This window comes from Trichosurus vulpecula, chromosome 6, assembly GCF_011100635.1.
Source record: "Trichosurus vulpecula isolate mTriVul1 chromosome 6, mTriVul1.pri, whole genome shotgun sequence".
In the NCBI taxonomy this organism is placed as follows: domain Eukaryota; kingdom Metazoa; phylum Chordata; class Mammalia; order Diprotodontia; family Phalangeridae; genus Trichosurus; species Trichosurus vulpecula.
Genome location: NC_050578.1, coordinates 192605366 through 192613364, shown reverse-complemented (window position 1 = coordinate 192613364; position 7999 = coordinate 192605366).

Genomic DNA, 7999 nt, shown 5'->3' with positions numbered 1-7999 from the left:
GTGTGTGTCTATGCTTGATTGTAGCCTTCTGAGGTGGGGGAAGATGGGGAGGAAGGACAAAGTAAAAAGTTCACAGCAGAGAACAAAAGAAAACTTACAAGGAAGCAAAGAAAGGGTGGACATCCCTAAATACAATGTGTAGTATTTATTATATAGGCTTTCTAGAAATGGAAATTTATTGCTGTATATTTTGAATCCTCTCCTATGTTCTACTGTGTACATGGCAATCCTTTTTTTCTTTTATTTTGTATTTAAATACTAATATTTAAGTTATGATATGTTTATTTTTCTTTTCTTATTTTATATTTGTTTTAGTATTTAAGTTTAAAATAAATTAATTTTAAAAAAAAGAAAGGAAAAAGTACTGAGTCTGTATACTATAGGCCAGTGAGCTTAACTTCAATTATTGGGAAAATTCGAAAAAAGGATCATTAAAGAGATGGTTGCTGAATAACTGGAAGGGAAGTGGTGATTACAAAGAGCTAAGAAGGCTTTATCAAGAACAAATTATGCTAGACTAACATCATTTCCTTTTTTTAAAAAAGGATGAATGAATTAACCCATGGTGGAGAAGGATGTGAATATACTTTACCTAAATTTTTGCAATACTTTTGAGAAAGTATCTTATATTATTCTTGTGGGCAATGTGTGCTGGTAGATGATAATACAATTGGAAGAATTCAGAACTGGTTGGGGCAATCAGGATGGTGAAGGGTCTTAAGTTCATGACATGCGAAAATCAGTTGAAGGAAACTGGCATATTTAGCATGAATCAAGGAAGACTCAGGGGCATGATAGCTGTGTTCAAGTATTTGCAGCACTGTTCTGTGGAAGAGAGATTAGACTTATTTTATTTGGCTCCACAGGGCAAAACCAGGGGCAGTGAGTGGAAGTTATAAAGAGGAAAATTCAGGTTTTTAAGTCAGGAAAATCTTCCTAACAACTAAATCAATCCAAAAGCAGAGTGACTTGCTTTGAGAGGTGGTGGAGTCCCCCATCCTTTGGAGGTCTTCAAGCAGAGGCTGACTGACCATTCTTCAGGTAGGTTATAGTGGGGATTCCTTCATCTATAGGTTGGACTAAATGGTTATGGAGTTCCCTTCCAACTCTCAAATTCTGTAATTTTGTGATTTTGATACTCCACCCAGCTACTTGGACTCTGTCTCCAAGGATTCCCTTTCTTCCTTCCTAATCCAAGCCTCTGCCTTTAATTCTTTCCTTTCTTTTTATCTCTTTTAACGGTAATCTCATTTTCTTCATTGGCTCTCCCTTCATTATGTTGGATTCCCAATCTCATTCTTACATTTCCAGCTACCTGCAGGCCATCTCCACCTGTATATGCTGTCAGCTCTTCACAAGTTCAACACATTCAAGTGTTCCTATCTCCCTCTACTCCCTGCTTTCCAGGACCCATTGAATTGTCTGTCACAATAACACTACTGTTCATCAGTTAGCTACTTGAGAGAAGGGACTATTTCATTCTTTGTATTTCTATCCCCAGTGCCTATCACCATGCCTGGAATATAGTAAATGATCAATAAATTCTTGTTGACTGATTAATCACCTAAGACCCCAAAATCAGATTAATGTTTGGCTCCTTCCTCTCCCTCACTCCTCATATACAATAAATCATGCAGTCCTCTCGATTCTACCTATGGGTTTTGCTACATAGTGATCAAGGAGACTAAGCAGAATGAGGAAGAGATCAGACAGAATAAAAACCTCTCTTCTTTCTGCCTTCAAGAGAATATTTCTAAAACAGTAAAATTCAGAGGCAATCTGTCTGGAATTTCAGAAGCCCATGCACTCAGCTGAAACATTTGCTATTAGATGGAAGATGTTGATAAACTTCTAGAAGTTATACTTCCTTACAGAGAGCTACCAAATTTTCTTCTTAAAACTGTTCCCCTCCTCTTCATCCTTCTCCAGTTTATGGATTTAGCAGCCCCACATGAACTGGGAACATTAAACTCTCCTCTGGAGGCTTTTGCTTCTTGCAAACAGTGATTTCATCACAATTTAAGCATGATAAATTGCCATTATTTATGCTCGTGAGCATGAAACTTTCCAAATGTTTTCCACAGCACCTACCCTTAAGTTGGTCTGGTAATTCTTGAAAACTTTTCCTAGACCATGGAAATACAAGATAGCAAATTCAGTTTTTCATCCCAGCAAATACATTCAAACTTTTCTATAACCCTCTTCATCCTTAATCTGGTATTTATGGGGGGTCGTAGCGGACTCTATCCAACAACAACAGTGGTAGATCTTACATTTGTCAAAGTAACCCTTTGAGATAGGTTGTCTCTGTGTTAGTATCTCCATTTTACAGATGGGAAAACCTTCAGGGTCAAAGATTAAATAATTTTCTAAAAGTCTAACAGCTAGTAAGTGGTGGAATTGAGAATCTAACCCAGGACTTCTGACTCCAAGTCAAATGTATTTTTTATATAAGTAACTATAATTGAAAACCTAGTTGAGGGGCCATATAGTTTAGTAGGGAAAGTGTTAAGCCTAAAATCAGGAAATATCCAAGTCCAAATCTGACCTCCGACATGTATTAGTTATGTAACTATGGCAAAGTCACAATCTCCCTGCAGAATAGGAATAATCATTCCTCTAGTTCCTACTTCATAAGAGTGGTGAAAGAATTAAATGAAATTTATATATATATATATGTATATATATACACATATATATATGTGTATATATATATACACACATATATATATAGCTAATTCTTTAATGCCTACATAAATTCTAGTGATTATTATTATAGTTACAACTTTACCTGTATTGTCTCAATAGACCATTGGTTCAACTACTTCATGTTCTCAAGACCCCTTTACACTCTTAAAAATTGAGGACTCCCCCCAAAGAGCTTTTGAATACGTGGCTTATACTGATGGACATTTAGCATATTGGACATTAAAACATCTTAGTATTATTATGAAAATAATTTTGATCTCATAGAATATCTGAAGGAATCGTGGGGACCACAAGGGAACCATTAAACATACTTTGAGAACCTCTGGATCAGACCATCTGTCCTTGGCTTAAGAGTTTCACATATGTGGAGAATAATAGTAATATTGAAGCGATAAGTGGCAATGCCGGGACTTGAACTAAGGTCTTTTAACTCTAAATTTATGTGATCTTTCACCTCTCTAGGAAAGTTCTATTTGCAAGGTGTGAGTAATCAATCCTAGGGCATCTGAAGTTTTGTATCCATTACAATATAAACCTTCAATCAGTTATTTTTCAATGGCTGTCACAAGTGAATCACTTGTGGGATGTTTCCACTGCCAATTTTTTTCCCTCTTAAGTCATGGAAGGACTAGGTATGAAGCTTCCTAGCATCACAATGTCCCTGGCCTTAAGAGCTTGACTTTCCCCATGAAATGGAGGCTTATGCTCTTTCAAAAACATTCTCCAACCTTCTTACCTGCACATGTAATATTTGGATCATTTCAAAAACATTAACCCCCTGGTCAATCCTCTACTGTAGCCATATTACTCAGTTAAAGACAATGTGAATGGCATTAATTCCATCCCAATGTTTTCAGCTAAAGTGTGGTTTGCAGAAACAGTATTGACTCTCACCCTCCTAGGCTTCTCTCTGATATCTGAAAACACAGAATCCTAGATGAGCAAGGAATATCAGGAGTCATCAAGCCCAACATGGAGTAGAATAAGAATTTCATTTATAATTTAGAAGACAAGTAACAATTCAACTTTTTATTAATGATCTCCAGTGAAAGACTCAAAACTTCCTGGGCCTATTACATGTTTGGATAAATCATATTGTTAGGAAATTTTCTTTAAATCAAAGGTAAATTTTCTTCTTTGAAATTTCCATCTATTGTTCCTAGTTCTGTCCACCAGGGTCAGACAGAACCCATTTAATCTTGCTTTTTGGTGAGAACTCTTCAGATATTTGAGCATAGCAATAATATTCTTCCCTGAGTCTTGTCTTGTCTTCTCCTGGATAAATATCCCTAGATCATTCAATTGATTCTTAGAAGCACAATAGAAAGAGAGGGCTGGACCTGGAGTCAGGAAGAGCTGAGTTCAAATACAGCCACATGCGTGTACTAGTTGTATGACCCAGGGCAACTCATTTAACCTCTGCCTGCATCACTTTCCTCATCTATAAAATGGCATAATAAAAGTACCTACTCATGGGGTTATCACAGAACATAAAATAAAGTAATATTTATTAAGTACTTGGAAACTTTGAAGCATTGTATAAATGTGATCTATCATTCTATTCATACTTATATTCAAAGTGCTTCACCATCCTATTTACCCTTCTCTGGATATTCTCCAATTTATCAAGACACCTCCTAAAATGTGAAATTGAGAACTAAAAATAATACACCAGATGAGGTATAACTTGAGGAGAGTATCAAGGAACTATCCCACCACAACACAGCCTAAAATCACTCCAGTCAAGGTTCCTATCTTCCCAAAGACTGAATTAATCCTTAGAGCACACACAATTATCAACACTTTTCATTTATATCTTTAACATTTTTACCAAGCCTTATGCTTTTCACAATATATCTTCACCCCCATTTATCTGTAACAACTATATAGTCTCTGAAATCTGTGAGATAGGTGGGTTTTGTATTATTATCCTCACCTTATAGAGGAAGAAAGAGAGGCCCAAGAGGCCACCACAGCAATGAAACAGTATAATTGGATTTGGAGCCCAGAATTCCTAGCCTTTCAAGCTTTTTCAACCAGGCCACAAATACTCTCATCATGTTTGGTAACTACTTCAGTGTTCACACCATCTTATTCTCCAGCAAATACAGATATTACTACTGAGTACCTACTATGTGAGCAGTACTGTACCGGACACTGGGAAATCCAAAAGAGTCAAAAACATAGTCCCTGCCCTCATGAATCTTACGGTATAAGCTCTTCACAGGAAAGATAATCAATTGTGTATAAAGTACTTGGAAACTTTGAAGCACTGTATAAATATGATCTATCATTCTATTCATAATAATATTCAAAGTGCTTCACCATCCTATTTGCTCTTCTCTGGATATTCTCCAGTTTTTCAAGACACCTCCTAAAATGTGAAATTGAGAACTAAAAATTATGCTACAAGCATTTTTAAGTACCAACTACATACCAGATGCATGTGAGAGGGTATTGTGGAATAAAAAGCCACATTTGGACCCAGAAAGAAATGGTATCAAGGCCTGCCTTTGACATATACTGCCTATGTGACACGGGGTAAGTCATTTGATTTCTCAAGAAAGCAACTGGGGGGGGGGGGCAGAGCCAAGATGGCACCTGGAAAGCAAGGACTTGTGTGAGCTCACCGCTAAGTCCCTCCAAAAGCTAATAAAATGGCTCTGAACAAATTCTAGAATTGCAGAACCCACAAAATAGCAGAGGGAAGCAGGGATCCAGCCCAGAACAGCCTGGATGGTCTCTGGGTGAGGTCTATCACACATAGAGCTGGTAGCGGAGGGGAGCGGAACCCAGTGTGGGCCGCGCAGACCAACCAGACAAGGAGTCGGGCAGAGCAGGCCCTAGCACCTTGAATCAGTGAGCTGTGGCAGTTACCAGACTTCTCAACCCACAAACACCAAAGACAACAGAGAAGGTTAGTGGGAAAAGCTGCTGGGGACAGAGTGACAGGAGTTCCCAGTTCGGCCACCCCACAGGGGGCAGCAGAGGTGGTACAGCTACAGAACTACAGCTGCGGTTGCTTCCTGCCCCAAGCCCACCTGGTGGGAGGAATTAAGTGGCAGATCAGAGCAGGAGTGCAGAGCCTGCTTAAGATCTGAGTCCAGTCCGGGTTGGGGGTTCTTGGGGAAGGAGGAGTGCTGGTGTGGCAGAGCTGGCTGTAATAGCTCTGAAAACAATAGCGCATCCCCTCAAGCTTGGAACAAAGTACTCTTTACTCTACAAGCAGTCATACCCTGCTGAAAAACTCAAGGGTCAAATAAGTTGGCTGGGAACATGGCCATGCAGTGAAAACACACTCATATTCATTCTCAGACTTTGAAATCTTTCTTTGGTGACAAAGAAGACCAAGATATACAGCCAGAAGAAGTCAACAAAGTCAAAGAGCCTACAACAGAAGCCTCCAAGAAAAACCTGAACTGGTCTCAGGCCATGGAAGAGCTCAAAAAGGATTTGGAAAAGTTAGAGAAGTAGAGGAAAAATTGGGAAGAGAAACGAGAATGATGCAAGAAAACCATGAAAAACAAGTCAATGACTTGCTAAAGGAGAACCAAAAAAAAAATGCTGAAAAAAATACTGAAGAAAACAACACCTTAAAAAATAGTTGAACTCAAATGGCAAAAGAGCTCCAAAAAGCCAATGAGGAGAAGAATGCCTTGAAAGGCAGAATTAGCCAAATGGAAAAGGAGGTCCAAAAGACCACTGAAGAAAATACTACCTTAAAAATTAGATTGGAGCAAGTAGAAGCTAGTGACTTTATGAGAAATCAAGATATTGTAAAACAGAACCAAAGGAATGAAAATGTGGAAGACAATGTGAAATATCTCATTAGAAAAACACCAACCTGGAAAATAGATCCAGGAGAGATAATTTAAAAATTATTGGACTACCTGAAAGCCATGATCAAAGAAAGAGCCTAGACATCATCTTTCAAGAAATTATCAAGGAGAACTGCCCTCATATTCTACAAGCAGAGGGTAAAATAGAAATTGAAAGAATCCACAGATCACCTCCTCACATAGATCCCAAAAAGAAAACTAGGAATATTGTTGCCAAATTCCAGAGCTCCCAGATCAAGAAGAAAATACTGCAAGCAGCCAGAAAGAAACAATTTGAGTATTGTGGAAACATACTCAGAATAACCCAAGATCTAGCAGCTTCTACATTAAGAGATCAAAGGGCTTAGAATACGATATTCCAGAGGTCAGTGGAGCTAGGATTAAAACCAAGAATCACCTACCCAGCAAAACTGATTATCATGCTCCAAGGCAAAATATGGATTTTCAAAAAAATAGAGGACTTTCAAGCTTTCTCAGTGAAAAGACCAGAGCTGAATAGAAAATTTGACTTTCAAACACAAGAATCAAGAGAAGCATGAAAAGGTAATCAAGAAAAAGAACAAGAAAAAGAAATCGAAAGGGACTTACTAAAGTTGAACTGTTTTGTTTACATTCCTACATGGAAAGATGATGTGTATGATTCATGAGACCTCAGTATTAGGGTAACTGAAGGGAATATGCATATATATACATATATATGTATATGTATATGTGTATGTATATATGTTTGTGTGTGTATGTATATATGTATGTGCAAAATATATATATGTGTGTATATATATATATATATATATATATATATATATATATATATATATATATATATATATATATAGACAGAGGGCACAGGGTGAGTTGAATATGAAAGGATGATATCTAAAAAAAAAATAAAATTAAGGGATGAGAGAGGAATATATTGAGAGAGGGAGAAATGTAGAGATAGAATGGGGTAAATTATCTTGCATAAAAGTGGCAAGAAAAAGCAATTCTGTAGGAAGGGAAGAGGGGGCAGGTAAGGGGGAATGAGCGAATCTTGCTCTCATCAGATTTGACCTGAGGAGGGAATACCATACACACCCAATTGGGTATCTTACCCCACAGGAAAGAAGGAGGAAGAAGATAAAAAGGGGGGCATGATAGAAGGGAGAGCAAATAGGGGAGGACGTAATCAAAAACAAACACTTTCAGAAAGGGACAGGGTCAAGGGAAAAAATTCAATAAAGGGGGATAGGTTAGGAAGGAGCAAAATATAATTAGTCTTTCACATGAGTATTGTGGAAAGGTTTTACATAATGATACTCATGTGGCCTATGTTGAATTGCTTGACTTCTTAGGGAGGGTGGGTGGGAAGGGAAAAGGGGAGAGAATTTGGTACTCAAATTTTAAAAACAGATGTTCAAAAACAACAAAAAAAAAGTTTTTTCATGCAACTATAAAATAAGATACACAGG